We start from the raw sequence: 20,442 nt of genomic DNA, 5'->3' as shown, positions 1-20,442 counted from the left end.
GTTGCAAATAAAAATATTCTATGGAAGAACAACTTGGTAACAAAAAAACCACAATTAGTGAAAGATTTGGCTCTTGCCTACTTATGGAAAATTTAAATAATAATTCTTACTACAAATATAGGAGGTATTATCTAGACAAAAAACAAAAAATCAAAGGAAGTTAAGCCAATTTCGGAATCATTCTGTGATAATATTGTGGTGGTTAAAATCACAAATTTAATGCATTGTACAAAACATTCAGGCATAAAAATTTTTTAGTGAAGATAGAAATATGTAGATCATTTAACAGTTTCTTATCAGTAGGATTTTCTAGATTTTGTTCTGCAAAATTTTCTGTAAGTAGCCATAAACCTAATCTCTTACTAGTTGGTTTTATTTTGTTACCAAGTAGTTCTGCTACAGAATATTTATTATTCATAGCACACATTTTACACATAGCACACATTTTTAGCTTCCAATTGCATAGATAAATTTTATTAGATCTGTATAAAAGTAGCTAGAACTAGAGATGCAATATAATTATTAAAAGACATAAAATGTAATTGTTTTATGCATTTTTTTTTCAAATTCGCTAAAGCAATGTATTTGAAAGTGAAGTGAACTGATTTTCTTACCTACTGAAAATCTTCTGCTACTCTTACTTTTTATTTCATGATTAATGATTATAGAAGAGGTTCATTAATAAAATTTCTGTCTGGATGCAAGTGTTACAAATCATTATCCTTCAAATCCATATACTCTTTCCACTAACATGTTCTTATATTGCCTTTCTTGTGACTTTATATTCTCAGTGTTTAGCCATGTCTTTAGCTTGAAACCATGGTTTGTTCTTTTAATCACTAATTATAACCAGTTGCTTATTATTGTTATATGTAACATTGTTGTTGATGAGTTTGATGACTGGCTCCATTTAATAAAAACAAATTTATAAGAATTTTTCATAATTCAAATAATAAATACTGTGTTCACTGATAAATTTCAGATTTAGGTAGTGTCATTTCATTAGTCTTCAACAATTGTAATCACATCTAATAATATTTTAAGTGTATATAAATGAAGTTACATCACTATTGTTTTTTTTGAAGATAGTAGTTGCGGATAAAAAATAATGCAATGAAATATTTCAGTGGTTATGGTTACTTAGATATCGAGGATGATATAAGACCTACTCAAGTGAGTGATGATGCATTGAGAGAAGCATTAATAGTATTTCAGGACACACACACAGTCTTGAAATAAATGGCGAGTTAGTTGAAGCCTAGATGTGGTGTAAAATATATGCATACTCACTATGTAACCACTATGTGTAAATGGAATAAGAAAACTGTAAAATAATATTATAATGGTGCAACTGAAAAGTTTTTACAAGTAAAAAAGGCAGCATTTCATTTCTGGCAAAAGTATACTGACTTTTTGTTTCATCAAGATAACAACAAGCCTGATATTTTAATTACAAATAAATGATGTGTACATAGTTATTAAATATATATTCACCATTGTCCAAAGGATACATGGAAATGGTAATGGTTATGGATTTTTTCAACTATGAAAAATCATCCAGTGGAAATAAATGTGAATGGCAAAGAGCTGTGGTATTTGGAGATTGATGGAAATACACCAAAATGTAAAACAAACCTATTTGAAGTTTTCTATCATGAAATTGGTCATGCATTAGCTTTAGAACACACAGATTTTGATGGAGAAATGATGTATCCATACCACATTAGTTCACATTTAGAATTATCTCAAGATGATATCTATGCTATTCAAAGCTTGTATGGTAAAAAGGTATTGGCACCAAGACAGCCATCTATAACGAAAATAATTCCAGTTGTTTCATCTGAACCAATGAATCTTTATGTCAAATTAAGAAGTTCAGTCACTTATAATTTGTGTATTGGAATTTTATACATTTATTTTCAGATGTGGGTGTGGATAGCCAGTGATGCGAAATCACAGCTAATAACTAACTGGTTAAAATTTTAATCACAAGATTTAAAAAAGTAGATGGAATATATCAAAGGTCAATTGGTGAATTAGTTTTATTTGTTGACAGTATAGTTTATATGATAAATCTGAATACAATACAGTTAATCCCAGGATATCCTAAGGCAATTTCTAGTATGGGATCATGTCAAGATTTTAAATAAAATGGTGTGGTAACCACACACACAGGAAAAACTTTGTTGTTCTTTAATAAACTTTCCATATGGCAGAGATAAATGTAATTTTAAATGTAAAAGATGAGGTTTTAAAACTAGGGAAATTTATAACTAGAGAATTTTCAGGAGTGCCTACAGCAATAAATTTTGCAGTTAAGTATGTAAATGGATTGATGTATTTCTCAAGGATGAATTTTTCTAAGAATGCAATAACTTCACAAAAAATCAGTTAGAGCTGGGACAGCTGATCTATCTTTATTTGTTAATGAATACAGTAGACTATCAACATTAGTTCCTGAGGTAATAAATATATTAAAAGGTACATGGAAAAAATTATAAAATTTCATTTTTTCCTAATAAATTCTTTCAGTAAAAATGGAAGCCATCCCATCTAAATTGTGTAAATATTACAAAACTGAAAAGTGATTACTAATTTTGCTTTAAAAAATACATAAAAGACAATGTGTAGACGATGTATAAATGAATATCATATGGGTATACAATACTAAATTGATTCCACATGTGTGTGAAAAAAAATGTTTCAGTCTATTATTATTAGAATCACAAAGAATTCCAAGTGAAGAACATTCGCAGATAGCTGTTGATGAAAAACGATTAAGAACAGACTGAGACAGATAACACACAAGAAATGGGTTGATTTTCAAGAGATTAAAGAAATAGAACGTTTTTACTCAAATTCATTGTGTAAAGACATATACAACTAAATATATGAAATGTTATATACATAAAGAAATCTGGCTGAGCGTTTTTATAAATTACTAATAAAAATAACGTACATTAAATAAGAGACTAAAAATGGAGCAATTCAAATTTCCAAAGTTCATGATTGTTGCAGAAAAAATAATTTAACTGGATATAGTAAATTAAATAAAGGTGGTCTAATTATATTCATTAATAGCCATTGGAGTGGAAATCTGTAGAAACAATCACATTATTGTAAAATTACAATTCATGATAAAATTTTTCAATGTAATGAAGCTAAACCACAGCAGGAAATGTTTCCTTTATTAATGATATATTTGAGAAATTAAGAAACAGAAGAACAATTAGAGTTTATATTGTTAATAAAGTGTTAAATTTTGAGAACAATCTAAACTTTCTTGACCCAAACTCCTTCAATGCATCTAAGCCAATAATTCTGAAAATTCTGAAGTATTATCTAAAAATACATCATGAGTTCAAATTTAATTTTAAATTTTTTGTGAGTACTGAATTCAGACAAATGGAAATATTATGGAAGCTTGTAGTTCTTGTTAGTCATTAAATAGAATTGTCAATGTGCAGTTAGAAATTAACAGACATGTTCCGTTAAGAGGTTCATCTTATACTGACCTACCAGAAACAATAAAAAATGAGAAATCTTGTATCAGTGTAAAAAAATAATGATAAAAATGTTTTCTGTAGGCTATAAAATACGAATTATATCCTGTTCTTAAAAATGCAGTCATGAAATATACAAATGTTGGTCTTGATCATGATCAGAAGATCGAAAATTTTGAATTTTTATAGTACTCGATAATATTCCCAAAGCAGGAAATAAAACTAATCTGTCTATTAATGTTTATTAATTTGGCGAAAAGTATCAAGGATATCTCTTACAAATAACATTACCTAAAAGACAGAACCATGTAATTCTCTTTTGTTTTAAGAATGAAAGTAATTCACATTACTGTTTTATAAACAAAATTATCTATGCTTGTTTCAAGTTAAATTACAAAAGATGACAGTAAAATTTGCTTGTGATATGTGTTTTCTTTACTATATTATTAAAGAAAACTTATTCATACATCAAACTGCTTAGCTGAGAAACCATTAAAAGTTGAACTGCCTCAGAAAGATGAATACCTAAGTTTTAAAAATTATCAGTATACACATTTATTTATGCTGATTTTGAGAGTGTGCTGTCGAAGATGTGAACTGCCAACTTGATGCAAAAATTTCTATAAAATGAAATATCAAAAACATCAGCCAAGTGGTTTTGCTATTATATTAAATATATACAGGGACATTATAAAGGTGCAATTGTTTATTGTGTGTGAAATTGCCATAAAAATTTATTGAATGTATGAAAGAAGAGGTTGAAGAAATAGGAAGATTTTACTCTGAAATTGAAGAAGTGAGACCATTAACATCTGCAGAACATTCAAGACATTCAAGATCAAAAATTTGTTCATTATGTTGATGTTATTATTCACAAACAAACAAAAAAGTTCATCTTCGTGATGATTTGACTGGAAAATATATAAATCCAATATGTATTCATAATTTATAATTAAAACACCAAAAACTGGTACCTATTTATCTACATAATTTATCTGGATATGATTCATATTCGTTTGTAAAAGAACTTGGTTATAATAGAAAGGACATAGAATAATGAAGATTGCCATGTTAGTTTTGACAAGAAGGCAGAAATTTTAAGGATGTGGTTTATTGTCAGATTTACAGTTACAACTTCAAGTCTGGATAAACTTTTATCAAATTTGAAAAAGGAACAAAAAACATTAAATTTTTTTTCAGAAACTGTAATAAATCTAGTAATCAAGAAATGATCCCTTTGATTACAGAAACAATGGGAATAAATTTGTAGAAATGCAGCTTCATCAGGACAAATGGTTTTCAGTAAATTGAAAGACTGTGGAATAATTGATGAATATTATAAACATGTACAGTTACTTTGTGAAAATTTAATGTCATTAATCTTGGCAAGTATCATGATTTATATCATAAAAGTGATGTTCTGTTATTGGCTGGCATGGTTGAAAATTTTAGAGAAACTTCCAAAAAAGTATATGATTTAGATCCATTTTGGTATTTTACTGAGCCTGGTTTACCTTTTTGATGGTATGCTAAAGTGAATGGGCAACCACCTGTGTTATTACAAGATTACCATACGAGTTTAATGATTGAAAAAGAAATAAGATGGGGTATATCCCAATATTGTAAAAGATACGTGAAAGCAAATGATAAATATATAGAAGATTAGGATGTAAAAAATATGTCAAATTATTAAGTATGTTTACATGCAAATAATTTATATGGCTGTGCTATGAGTTAACCATATTGAGGGTTTGAATAGGTAATACAAATTCATTTAATTCTACCAAAATAAATGAAATTTCTGATGCATCATTACTTTGATTCATATTTGAATTACAACTAGAATGTCCACAAAATTTACATGGCTTACATAAAGATTTACCACTTGCTCCTGAAAATAAAAGTGTGCCTGGAACTAAAGAAAGCAAGTTACTGACTACTCCGGAATCCAACCATAATTATATAGTTCAGTATAGAAATTTTAAAGTGTCTGTCTCTAGGAATGAAGATAACAAATACACATATAAATTTAAAATTTAAACAATCTGATTGGTTGAAGAAATATGTAGACCTGAACACAGAAATAAGAACTAAGGCAAAGAATGATCTTGAAAAAAATTTCTACAAATTGATGAATAATTTAGTATTTGGAAAAACGATGAAAAATATAAGAAACAGAATAGGCGTGAAATTAGTTTCAGATGGAGAAAAATGTGATAAACTTGTAGCAAAGCCAAACTTTAAATCGAGAATAGTATTTAATGAAAAACTTGCTACTATCCATGTGAATAAACGAAAACTGTTTTAATAAGCCAGTTTATGTGGCCTGTGAATTTTCCTATACACATCCGTCAAGTGCGTCACCACTGATGACTCTTAAGGCTGTAGTTATTGCTAATGTGTAAACACAATATCCAGTCACATTAATGCGACCATCTGTGAAAAGCCTGAGTAACCACCGCTCGCTCAACACGTAAGTATTACAGAACTGCCTCCTGAATTCAAATTGGTATCCCTGGAGAGAAGACAACGGTGTTTTCGCGGGACACTGTTGAGAGAATTTAGAGAACCGACATTTGCAGCTGGCTGCAGAACAGTTCTACTGTCGTCAACGTACATTTTGCGTAAGGACCATGAACATAAGAGAAATTTTCGTATGGGAGCATATGGACAGTCTTTTTTCCCTTACTTTGTTTGTGAGCTTTCCCTTATCCCTTTTTTTGAGGAAAACATATTTTTCCCAACTTTTCGCTTGTTAAAACTCGGCAGTTATCCGAAGCCTATTCTCTGCATTAAGCAGCGCTGCAGAATAAGCCAACATTGAGTAGGAAGCAAGCTCCCAAGGAGGCAAAGCTAGCAACTGGATCAAATGGTGAGATCATACATCATGAGAGTGGAGAGGGAAAAGCGAGCCCTGAAAACGGAACTTACTCGAAAGAATAAAAGTAGGGGAACCACTAGTGTTCTGGCATGAAGAGCCGATTTAATTTATTAAACATTAATGATGAAAGTCGTCTCTTGGCATAACTGGTACTAGGAGAAGCCAATGAGTCATCAGGACCCCACCACAATAATAACGCTATACTGTAAACAAGTAAATTCAGTGTACAAATGAATACTGTTAACTTACCGAAAATGTACGAAGGGCTACAAAGTGTTACGATTTAAGTAAGAGATTTCGGCTGCGCTCCAAGTTCGCCAGTCGACAGTAGAACCCACTCTGATGCTGCTCATATGTGATAGTCGGCGGTATACTGTATTTAGAAAAAGTTCATTTACATTATTCGTCTTTACTACGCTATCGGAAAGGAATCGTTGTACAATTCTGAACTGTTACGGTGTTTTCAAATAAATGCATTGTAATGACATCCTGAAACTTATTTGATAGAAAAGTACTGCCCACATCCCTAATTAGAATTACAGATCGCCTGCTTGCATCTTTTTAAGAGTCCGTTTCTGTATGTATCTCATTTTGGGGACATCATCTAAGAGTGATTCACGGGGTACAGGTAGCAAGAAACCCGGCGCATCGATTCACTGAGGTAATACAAGAAAGGATCATCTTCACTAGTGCAGTAGAAGGTAAGAATGCTTGGCCATTATACTGTATGTGGCATATATCAGTTTCTGCGGAGTCGCGAGTGGACTGAGAAACTTGGTGGTGGTGGTGGTTAGTGTTTAACGTCCCGTCGACAACGAGGTCATTAGAGACGGAGCGCAAGCTCGGGTTAGGGAAGGATTGGGAAGGAAATCGGCCGTGCCCTTTCAAAGGAACCATCCCGGCATTTGCCTGAAACGATTTAGGGAAATCACGGAAAACCTAAATCAGGATGGCCGGAGACGGGATTGAACCGTCGTCCTCCCGAATGCGAGTCCAGTGTGCTAACCACTGCGCCACCTCGCTCGGTACGAGAAACTTGTATACAGGTTCAAATACACTAGGGGAGTCTGCAAAAGAAAATGACCAGTATTGGTACAAGGTGCTCTCTGCCACCCACCATACGGTGGCTTGTATAGAATGTATCTAGATGTAGATATAGATAACTATTAATAGTGATTATAAGTTTTTTTTAATAAGAGAGGGAAAAGATTATACGAGACGTGCAGAAATGACAGAAGTAATTCATCCACATACGCTGCTGGCAATTAAAATTGTGTAAAATATATTATGTTATCTAATCGGTATAGACTGTAAGCACGCAAATAATTCATAGTATATAAAGTCTTTCCTCTCGTGAAGTCGTGGATTTCTTCAGTCAGCCTTTTAACCTCGATGTAAATTACGAAAGTCTCAACTGGTTCTTATCAAACAATATGATAATTCTTTTCGTTATCAGAAAAACATACTAGAACAATCTTTTTTATAATGCTCAAAATCTCTCGGCACTAGGACAATACCTGCGCCCTTCTATTCTAGGAACCAGCTACCTGGCGTGGCTCGGTCGGCGGGGGCGTCCTATCTTCTCCCGGCAGTCGCCAGTAACACGAAAAAGAGACTGAACACAATATTTTTGTAGTAACAGAAAAGTCGATACTCCTACTTTCAAACACAATGAATAATGATAAACTACTTAGCACTTAGATTGGCAGCAGTGGACAAACGAGTGTAACAAGTGAGTAAATAGAAATAACATATTATTTGTTTAATTAGAAGAGTTACGAAAGACAGACGTGAATAAAGGTGCACTGAAGGGTAAAAAAATGTGCTTAAAGAAGACTAATGGAGACTGGAAAACAAATGGACAACGCATAAGCACGCCTGACCGTTGAACATGCCTGAGGACTGTACTACGCAATACGAATCCTTTTAGATTTGTGACAAAGAATGTCTGTGAAAATAATGTGAAATTTGATCTGGTGTAAAACTTAAACAAATGCATTTATTTACATGTATTTAATGTATTTATAGAGGTGAACACGTTATTCCGGAGTAACTCTTGTAATTAGAACTCAGGATCGATTACTATTGTCTCGCGTCTAGAGGAGCCCATTGTAACGCTTGGAACGCAATAACTTCGTCACTGATCACCTATAAATCTTACTGTAGACCCCGTTACTCATTAACGAAAGCAGCGAGTTTAATTAAATTTCACTAACTGCGGTAATAATGCTTTCACAGCGCAAAGTGGTCGTTAAACTTCGACGTCCCATTCTGCATGACGGCACATTCTTCACTTGGAAATAGGTTTTCAATTAAGATACGTGAAACTGTGATTCTTGAAATCTTTGGTACGACACATTCAACGAAAATAACGACACTTTTATGAGTACTTGTTTCGAGCGGGGGCTGTGTGCGCCCTTGAAGCATTGGCATTCTGACTGGGGAAGCCGCGGCGGCTGCTTTCAATATTTATAATCCAATCTGTGCTGGCTGTGTAGCACCGTGTTCGCTTTTGCAAGCCCGGAATGAAGAGCGATAGCGGAGTGAAACTACGTCATCTAGATGGTCCAATCTTACTTCGTAATGTTCCCGGTGTTGCTAGTTTTTACGATATTGGTACTAGCTACAAAACATACGTACGCTTCAGGCGTTGCAACTACCCTTATCATTTTCATTACAAATTTAGTGACTCATCTCGAAATTTGTCTGGTTCATCTTCCCCTCTTTTACCATCACTCGGAATATGCCAGCGTGCGTAAATTAAGTGTTGATGAGTTTCTACGTGGGGATTTCAGAAAGTTACACATTTCGCCCCTGCTGGGACCATAGCGCAACGAGAGTGGGACGTTGTCAGAAGAGAGTACATGTTCCCGGCTACCTTCAGACACGTTTCCTCTTCGGTATAGATTAAAAATCAAGATGAAAGGATATCAACGTTAAAACTAACTGAAGATAATTGATGACATAGTTATCTGCAGTGAAAGTGAAGAATAATTACAGGATCTACTGAAAAATTGAACAGTCTAAGGAGCACAGAATAAGGATTGAGAATGAGCCGAAGAAAGGTGAAACTAATGATAAATAGCAGAATTGAGGAAAGCGAGAAACTTCGTAACTGGTGATCCCGAAGTAGATGAAATTAAGGAATTCTGCTACATAGGTAGCAAAACAACCCACGACTGAGGAAACAAGAAGGACATAAAAGGCAGACTAGCACTGGCAAAAAGGGCATTTCTGGCAAAAAGAAGTCTACCGGCATCAAAAATAGATCTTAATTTGAGGAAGAAATTTCCGAGAATGTACGTTTGTAGCACAATATTGTAGAGTATTGAGACGAGGGCTGCAGGAAAACTGGAACTGGAGACCGCCGCAACATTTGAGATGTGGTGCTACAGAAGAATGTTGAAAATTAGGTGGACTGATAAGATTAGCAGTGGAGAGGTTTTCTGCAGAATCAGCGAGAAAAGGAATATATGGAAAACACTGAAAATAAGAAAAGGGATAGGATGATAGAACTTCTGGTAAGACATCAGGGAATAACTTATGTGGTACTAGAGGGAGCTGTAGAGGGTAAAAAGTGAAGAGGAAAACAGAGATTAGGATACATGCAACAAATAACTGAAGAAGTAGGAAGCAACATCTACATCTACATATACATGGTTACTCTGCAATTCGCACTTAAGTGCTTAGCAGAGGGTTCATCGAACCATTTTGATACTACTTCTTTACCATTCCACTCTCGAAAAACGCGTGGGAAAAAGGAAAACCTAAATCCTTCCGTTCGAGCTCTGATTTCTCTTATTTTATTATGATGATCATTTCTCCCTACATAGGTAGGCGTCAACAAAATATTTTCGCATTCGGAAGAGAAAGTTGGTGATTGAAATTTCGTAAATACATCTCGCCGCCAAGAAAAGCGCCTTTGTTTCAGTGACTGCTACCCCAACTCGCGTATCATATCAGTGACACACTCACCCCTATTGCGCCATAACACGGAATGAGCTGCCCTTCTTTGCACTTTTTCGATGTCCTCCGTCAATCCTACCAAGTAAGAATCCCACACAGCGCAGCAATATTCCAGCAGAGGACGGACAAGTGTAATGTAGGCTGTCTCTTTAGTGGGTTTGTCGCATCTTCTAAGTGTTCTGCCAACAAAGCGCAGTCTTTGTTTCGCCTTCCCCACAATATTGTCTATGTCCAGTTGCTATTCTGAGGTGAAAAGTTTGCCACAGGAGAGGAATTCGTGGCGGGCCCCATCAAGCCAGTCACAAGACTGATGACTTAAAAAAAAAGAGAAGAAAAAGGACTACAGGTGCATTACAATGTAAGAGTGAAATGGCGGGGTAACTTGGAACGTACTGCAAAACTGAAGTACACGGGACAGTACGATTCTTGTGGGCAAAACACGTAAATTCCAACAGTAATACCGTGAAAAGGTGGCTTTATATGAACCAATTGTAGTGTGACATTCAGCCGCAGTGGAATAGCGTCAAAAATTTGTCCAATACCGAGCATGCGTGTGTGATGCTGGTTGGAAAGGAAGTCGATCGACGTGGATCATAGACGACAATGTCCAGGAAATCGACGAACTGATTCGGAGCAATCGCAAAGTGACTATCGCGGACATTGCTCAGCAGATGCTCATGTCAACAGGGGGTGCTTATTCCATCATCCGAGATGATCGTCTGCAATATTGGAAATTGTGCTCAAGCTGGGTTATGCGATCGGTGTCACCTGCACGCAAAGGCGCAAGGTTTGTGGCGTCTCTAATCTTTCTTGAGCGATACTCTGTGGAAGGCAAACATTTCGTAACCCCTGTACAAGCTGGCAGCCAGTCAAGGAATATTTAGGGAATTTCTTTAAAAAATTATTTCAAAAGCTACAGTAAAGTTTTTACAAGTTTTCTCCCACAGTAACTTTGGTTGTGACTACATGACAAGTTTCGGAACAGTGGCAGTTTTGTCCGGTTAAAGTAGCTGACAAGAGACACACTCAGCTTTCCTCTGAAATTTGCTGGCAAGTTCACATCACCGGTTTATCCAGTAGCGTGTGTGGGAGGCAGGTCACGTGTGTGGACTCTGGGGGGTTCTGCAGAGCAGAATACAGATGCTTCTCCCCTTTGTGATTCAGATCTCGAGTAGAACAGACGTCTTCCTTGGGAGACAGAGCCTCTGACAGTGCGGCGCATGACAGGCCACCAACAGAACTTAGCATGAACGACCACCCCTGGCGTTTCGTTTAGCTTGTTCGACCTCCTAGTCTGGCCTACAGTAACTTCCTATCCTAGGCACGCCCCGTGCATCCTGTACATTGAAACATTAGCTTCATTTGACCAGCTTTCCTGTTCTATCGTTTAACACCAGCCCTGGAAGCCCACTTGATAAGTCCTGATCGCTCGACCACCTTTATGTTGTTGTCAGAATCGGGGTTCTACAACTTGTCTCTCCTCGCACATGTACAGTCGTGGGCAAAACGAGCGAGACCCCTCGCCTTTTCGTTATGCTGATCCACACAGCTTTAAATTCTGCTACACAGCATAACAGGCAAGGCAACGAAATGCTACCAACATACTACGCACAGGCCTGAAATTGACAAACTATCCGAACTTTGTCAGACTGTTTTCAAACATGTGTAAGACTATATTAATGCTGATTACTGTGTTAAATACAACACGTAAATATAAGGTATAAATGAAAGAAGAAACGCTAATTAGTATGAATTGTACTAATAAAATGAATTTCGGCTTATCGAGATAACACAACTGTTTTAGTAAGACAAAGTACCCCAGATCGTTGCGAATTAACAAAATATTATGCGCATTCGTCCGCGAAACGGTTTGTGTCAACTTTCAGACCAGTCATAGTGGATTACCGTTGCTGACCTACCAATGCGTGAAGATTCATAACGAAATTCAGTTAAAAATCATTCAGTGCCACACGTAAGTCAGTTTAATTATAGACAGAATTGGAAAAAGGAAGGCAGCAACAAGAATGAAATTCTACAAGAGTTTCATATTGACATCCAAAGGGCGCCAGTACAGAAAAATGTAGCAATAAAACATTGGTGGCGCGAGAATTTCTTAAAATTGCTTTACTGATAGTCTATCTGCCTCGATCGAGATTAGCACCGAAAACAAACCAGACCTCCCTTTCAGTAGCAAACACCTTTCACTATGCTAGCAGGCAACCCAGGCAAACAGCCCTCTATTATTACCCAAGACATGAATAAGCAGGCAATTTCGCAATGAAAATGGCAAAATGATCTGCAGCTTCTGGACTCTAAAACATAAATTTACTACCTTTATGTCACCGCTTATGTGACAATCATTCGGGATGTTTATCGAAATAACAAAATACTGTTATTAGCAAGGTACGGCAACACACAACGCTGGTGACTACTTTGAAGGACAGTAAAATGTGCAAACATGTAACGCTTTTGTATCGGTTGTGAATAAATAGTTGCCACTATCTAAGTTCCAACCCTCGTATAGTTTTACGTAAGATTGGAAACAGTCTGACGAAGTTTAGATAGTTCGTCAATTTCACGCCTATGCATAGTATGTTGGTAGCACTTCGTCGCCTTGCCTGTTATACTGTGTAGCAGACTTAAAAGCTGTGCGGATCAGCATAACGAAAAGGCGAGGGGTCTGGTTCATTTTGTCCACGACTGTACATTGGTCTCAGAATCGCGGTACGTCCCCACCTCTCGGTCCACAGGGCAGCCGTTTACTTTCAGTTCATGTTTGATGTGTGACCGGTGAGTGTTCGACGCTCATACTGTGCTGCTAGCCGAGCCTTGGTCCGCTCCCTCTCACCATACCTGTACACCACATCATTACAGCCAATAAGACATGGGTCCAAAATTTTCACAAATGCAACACAGAGAAAGGAATGCAAAGTTCCGCCATCAGTAGGCAGTCCATGGACACCGTTTTTGTCGACTGCGAAGGAGTGTTATGGGTAGAGTTTTAGCCAAAGGGCACAAGCATTAATGCCGTTTCCTACTGTGCGACACTGACATATCTACGCAACGTCAAAATGAGCAAGACGCATGGAAAATGCATCACCCCACATGACGCTCCCAACGCAAGCTTTGCTTCAACGCTTTCGATGAAAGATTTGGAAGCATCCGGCATGCAGTGCAGACCTTGTACTATGCGAGTTCCATCTTTCCGGCAAGCTGAAAAAAATCGGGGGTTGGGGGGGGGGGGGGATACATTTTCCAACGGTGAAGAAGTTTACACAGCGGTTCTCTAATCGGTACATGTCCAAGGAGGGTATTTCTATCGTCCAGAAATTGCACGATTAGTAGAACTTTTCGACCGTAGTTTACAGGGAATTGGTAACATATGCTGAAAAGCAGCGTCATGTATCTTGTGTCACTTTAAACTACAGCGCAGCTTTCAGTAGGAGCAACTTGGCCTGCCATAATAAAGTGTAATATTGTAAGCCCATCATACCTCTCTAAGTTTGTGGCAATTACAGCTAAAGCAGCAGCTTTTGATGATTTTCATGATATCATTCATCAGATTTCTAGTTTAAGTTCAGTTTCTGTGTGCTAGCAGGAACCAGCAGCGATGACTTGACGATGTCATGGAGACAAGTCGAGGAAATATTGTGTAATTTACGCAACATGGAGCGACTTCAGAACCGAGGGCCGTCTACTCGAGATATACGCTGGGAACGACCGATGAGTAAGCAACATCCAACAGCTTGGACGCTTAGCGTGTACTCTATGCAGTCATCAGTCTGATGATTGTCTTGAACATCACACCGCTTTACGGGGTATGGTTCCAATCGAAAATTTCGTCGTCAGACCCAGGAACCTACTCACCCAACAGGTCTAGAGGAAACACGTAATGTAGAAACTAGGCCACAAAAGTATTTGTCATTTTTAGTACATTCAAAGAATTTTCTGGAGTAAAAGTCACATCCAGCCGCAAGAAATCACTGCCAAGCAGGTTCAAGCTTCTTGTGTCTTCACTTGTTGTCTAACATGCACCAACGGAGCCACCAAAGCACACTACTTCACTTACTTCTGAAGAAAATAACGAAATAAATAAGTATAAAATAAAAATTATGCAACTGTATGAAGTACTTCTCAGTTTACAACAAAAATTATGATGCAAAATAAATGACATGTCAAAAAGTAAGCTCTGCCCATATCATTTTGAGCACTCCTTGCTTGTTGAGATGAAAAAAAAAAGCAAATTCCAACACCTATACCAAGTTAAGGCAACTGCAGCAGGAGTGAACGATACGTAGATTTACGTTTCACGCTACTTCCCTTCTCCCATTTTTGCTTAGTGTCAGAACTAAACGCTTTTACCTTGTGCGTCCCCGCAGAAGTGCGGAGAGCGTTAGCGTCATCATGTAACTGTATAGCAGGAACGAGATGGGAGTTTCTCGTGACGCGGGATGAGTCTACCTGAAGTGTGTAGGAGGCAGAGAGCTGCTACTTCTCTACAGAGAAGAGGTTTTAATCCACTCTGGGTTGAAGACAAGGTGAGAGAATGTGACATGCAAAGAGCTCTAGCGGGGATCCCTTGTCATCAGCGTGCTGCATTATAATACCTAAAAGGAATCTCAGCCACCGGCTAAATACGTATTCACAACTATGAAGCTGACAGAGAGCTGCGCATTCAGTGTGTAGTCGCCATCGGACCTCACACAGGGCACCAATTACATTCTGTCACGTGAAAAACTCCACACAAATCCTCCTAGTTTACCATTACGTGACATCGTCGACAAGAGAGCGATCTCTGATTACGAAAATATAATCTTCTGTTTGGAGAAGCTTTGATTCACCAGATCGTGTGAATTATATATGTGGACCTCTAGTTTCGGTAAACTTAAACTGCCATCTTCAAACCCTTAATATACATCAGTTTAATGCCACTGTGTGTGGTGCATTGTCGTCTAGTCCTGATGTATGACGCAACACTAGTGCGTCCGCTCCAGCGAGTTACGTTCCACTGGATGACAGTGCAACACATACAGTGGCACTGAACTGATGTATGTTAAAGATGGCAATTAAGGTCTGCCGAAATTAGCCGTCTTCATGTGTAATTCATGCGATCTGGCTTACAAAACTTCTCCAATACAGAACATTATACTTTCATGAAATGAAATGTCTGTGGCTAGGGCCTCCCGTGGGGTAGACCGGTCGCCTGGTGCAAGTTTTTTGAGTTGACGCCCCTTCCGCGACTTGCTCGTCGATGGAGATGAGATAATGATGAGGGAGATAACACAACACCCAGTCCCCGAGCGGAGAAAATCTCCGACCCAAACAGGAATCGAATCCGGGCCCCTTTGCATGACAGTCCGTCGCACTGACCGCTCAGCTATCGTGGCGGCCTGTACTTTCATAATTCCTACTAAGCTGCAGGTGAACTGTTACTTATCTGGAATACTGTTTTAAAATTTTATTTTTGTCATTTCAGCAGCAGTAGTAGGAGTAGTAGTAGTAGCAGTAGTTGTTTCATTCATCTGTAGATCAGATTTATAAAGATATTGGACGTGTGACCTACACTGCACCTAACCAAATCGAAATTTGGGAAATTACTTTTCGCTTTACCGCTATTTTTCGGATTTTTCACTAGTGTGTGGAAATTAGAAAACTAAGAAAAACTAACAACCTCTCGTTTTATGATATCGCTAAGTCATAAGAGTATTCTAACGATGAAGGTAGCAGTCTCCCGTTAGTTCAGAAGAACGCGCAAGCCTCGCGCACGCCCGAGAAAAAGGGAAGAGAGAGAGAGAGAGAGAGAGAGAGAGAGAGAGAGAGAGAGAGAGAGGAGGAGGAGAGAGGATGGTGAGAGGAAGAGGGGGGGGGGTGACTGTCGTTTTTGTCTATGCCTCGACTGAAGGATTTATGGGAGATGTGTGAACTCCAAGAAATGCTATCTGTATGCTAAAATACTTGCCGTTGCGAACTCTATGCCGATCGTGACTGTGTATACTTTCACATAGCGCCTGTTGTTCATTTACATAAATATGAAATACTGCTGTTGCATGTGTTAGGTTGGGTAGCGTCACACAATGAAAAGTCGAAATGCAGAGGAAGGGAAACGGCAAGTTTAAATCATACTCATAGCTTATTTTGCTTCATTACCGGCAATTTTTTAAACAGAATTTTACTGACAAAATTTATTTGCAGCCACTAATGAACCGTTAAATGAAGCAAGGCTTTTTTTATTTAAAAAAAACTAACTTGATTACCAACCGATACAGTTACATTACATACCGCCGCTAGCAGTCGTCTCTTCACCAGTCGCACGACATTGCTGCCCAGTAAAAGCGTTGCCTCGTTTGGTATTAAAGTACTGACGTAGATTATTTTCACACGCATAAAGCAAATACTTCTTTCGGTAACGCATAAAGTAGACGCGTGCTTTACGGTGCCATAAATGTCTTGTTTTTTGCTTCTCATTGGGGATGGCATTGTACTGTTACCAAATATATGCTGACTATCTGTCTGTGGTTAATCAAAGAAGTTACCATAGCCAACGTTAGTAAAAGTATTCCTGTCAGGTATAGATAGAGCATCATCGAACAGCAACGGTATGATTTTCTCCTAAGTGATACTCGTTCGATCTGCGGTTACATATTCACTTTCAGAGAAGTGAATCATCACACACTATTTAGACATTATAATGTACAACGAATTATACGATGTACAAACAACAAATGATACCAATTGCAATCATTCCGTGGTCGAAGAGCAAAGTAAAACAGTTACACACGCTGCACACTGTCAGTTATTGTGTAAATAAAGTCAGGTTTAGTTACTGTTTTGGGCAGATTCTTGACATCGCAAAGCTCATCGAAATGTTTCTTCTCTGTGTTTATTCGCTTGTTAGAGAATTTGCACTCGATTCCCAATTTCTGACGAATGTTGAAAGCTTCATCAAGCAGTTTGTCAAATCATCGTTTGATGCTAGTTGTTTGCGACGGCGCCGTTTCTTCGACATCATATTCAGCTGTAGTGTCAATACTCTTAAAACTTCAAGCCATTAGCACTTTAAACTGAACAAGAAAACTGAAGAATTCAGTCATATTTAAAGACCTATTGTTACACTTGGACCGTTACATTTCTCACCTGTAAAAATTATGCTTGTCAGAGACATGTGAACGTCATTCAGTCTGTAGGATAGTTTATGGGTTCTTCACATCTCCCAGTTCAGTGCGTTTCATTTAGTGTCTTTAACATTGCTTTGAAATTGACAAAACAACTTTTTAAATGCTATGGCCGTGGCTTGCTGTGACGAAAAAACTATAAACGATGTCAACTGTTTCTTGATTATCCCTTCAGCGATTTCAAGAGCTACATAAAAATTGTACACCATTGTTTACGCCTGCTCCGTCATTGTCTTGATGATGATGATGATGATTGGTTTGTGGGGCGCTAAACTGCGCCGTCATCAGCGACGGTACAAAGTCCCAATTTTTACACAGTCTATTTTTTTTTACACAGACCACTCTAGCCACTGTCACGAATGATGATGATAACACGAACACCATGTCCCCGGACAGAGAAAATCTCCAACCTGGCCGGGAATCGAACCAAGAAGCCCGTGATCCAGAGGCGCAACGCTAGCCACTACACCACGAGCTGCGGACGTCATTGTCCTGACCGAACCACTTGCTCACATATAATCCTTTTGTCATACAGATTGAATCAATTGTTGTTTGAGTTGTAATGCAGACTGATTTCTGACCTGGGTTGAGGAGGTAAGTGATTTGTATATTCTTATCTCTAAAGGAATTCCAGAACCTGCTTTGATTTCAATAATGCAAGAGACATCATTTCACTGAATGATTTGTCTACGTTTCCCACCTCTCTTTTCCATTTGAATTCTTCCTGTCTTTTATTTATACGCCGTGGGCCATATCTTTGGTAGTCCCGGGACACTGACGCCGTTGCTTCAGTCTAGTTACGCCCTCGCTGGGCTTAATTGAGCGACTATAGTTTTCTACGCACGTGAACAATAAATTTCAGAGGGTATGTTATGTTATTTCATGATTAAAAAATTGACTCGAATTTGACAGTACGAATCCAGTAACAGGATGCATTCCCTCTGTCCTGATTGAATCCACTAATTCGGTTGGAAAGCGTGTCGTACAGCCGTTGTATCCACTTTTGAGTCAAGATGGCCGACGACCATTGGCAGTGGTTTCTGAAATCCTGGATACTGGCACTGAGGAGAAAGTGACGCCAAAGCTGGTCCCGCACTTGTTTCATAGGGACAGGTGTGTGGATCTTGCTGGTCACGGGCGTACCTCAACGTCGCGGCCACGATTGATATAGAGACATTTCATTTACAGACGAGCGTCGTCCTCTGAAGAATGTCACCACGACAGTGTCGCAAGTGATGTAACACAGGATGATCGACAGGCGTAGATGTGGTTACAGTGTGCTTGGTGCACAACAAGGCGATCCTCCCTTATGGAAGTCAGACGTTGTGTACCGGTATCTTGAAGACGAGTATTCCTGCCTTCACTTGCCTATCACTCCTATATCGCGCCACTACCGCAGCCGAATGTCCCACAAATCTGAATGTTGCACAGTTCGACTAGCTGGCCAAATGGAGACTAACAGTGAAGTTCCTTCTAAACCCTGGCAGGTACTGATAACGATGTCTGACATGAGTACTCGTCACATACGTGTCCTTCTCCGTGAGCCCTCAACATCTCACACTGGAGCCCTCAACATCTCACACTGTTGACGCCCAGTGTATACCTTATCAGACCTGGTACCAGCGTGGAATACGAACAACACCTGTGGTGTGTACGTGTGAGGAGTTAACATCGGCACACCTGACGATGTCCACTGGTTGCCTCACTCTTTTTGTGAGGCTGTGTATATAAAGAAAATAAAATTGTGTTCCGTTGATTAAAAAATGGGAAATATAGACATTTGGGTAGACAGCCAGACATCTAGCTGTTTTTAACTTCAAATATTTCATCGTCAACATTGGCACATCTTGGTTGATTAAGGTAGAAATATTTGTTTAAATAAAGCCAGTCTCCGGCTGCAGAAATATGTTTATTAATATCGATTACTCGTTTCGACATTGTGTAGCATCATCAGATTATGTAGTAATATCGCAGAAGAAACTTCATTTGTCATTTGCCACGACAGGGCAACGAAAATCATCTGGATAAGACATCCACTCGTCAAAAGTCTAATCGAGACCAAAAAGAATATGTGCTAAGAGCGAATCAGCATGGTGCAAGCCAGGCCCGTCCAGAAGACAGCGAAGCGAACAGGACCGGTGGCGCTCGCTCGTCGCCTGGGTAGTTAGCACTCGCAGTTAAAAGAAGCGGGCGGAGTTCATTACGCAGAGTAAGAGAAGTGCCTTCTGCTGTGTCGTCCGAACAAGACACAGCCCGGGTGAAAGCACCACAGGGGCAAGGGTGCGAGCTGATGCCTGTGCCATAGATACTCGCCCCTTGCTCGAGTTCCACCAACTCGGAAGACAAAAGAGCAGGTCACGCCCACTTGGTTATAGATCATCGTCCAGGGCTAACTTAGAAAGGGAACTCGTAGAAGTGAACTGAAAGTTGTAAATTGCATTTGCTGCGTACTGTTCAGTTTATCTACGATTACTTGCACTTGCCCATTGAGAACCATTTCTGTGTTATATTACATGCAGTGTTCCAGATTTAATCATTCGGCAAGTCACAAAGATAAGTAAACCTTTTGGACTCATTCGTGTAACTTGTTACTAATTAGTCGGAGTGTTGTAGAACCTTCGTCCTCCTATCCTGGTACCTGACCCTAGGGCGCAGCTGTGTAATAGTGGTAGGGAGAAATTATCTTAGCGCTGTACTGCGCCAGAAGCCGTTTCACGAAATCACAAACATTGGCAACTCGGCCTCGACAGAAGTAGCGACGAGGCCTTTACAAAACTGGTGACGAGGGTTTACAAAATCTTCAGAAGAGTGACATGTATTAGGTTCCTCAAAGCCTCGCCGTCCGGGGTGGCCGAGAGGTTCTAGGCGTTACAGTCTGGAACCGCGCGACCACTGCGGTCGCAGGTTCGAATCCTGCCTC

This window comes from Schistocerca serialis, chromosome 4 (genome assembly GCF_023864345.2).
Source record: "Schistocerca serialis cubense isolate TAMUIC-IGC-003099 chromosome 4, iqSchSeri2.2, whole genome shotgun sequence".
Taxonomy (NCBI): Eukaryota; Metazoa; Arthropoda; class Insecta; order Orthoptera; family Acrididae; genus Schistocerca; species Schistocerca serialis.
The sequence above is the reverse complement of the archived record's forward strand: the minus strand, read 5'-3'. Positions refer to the sequence as shown.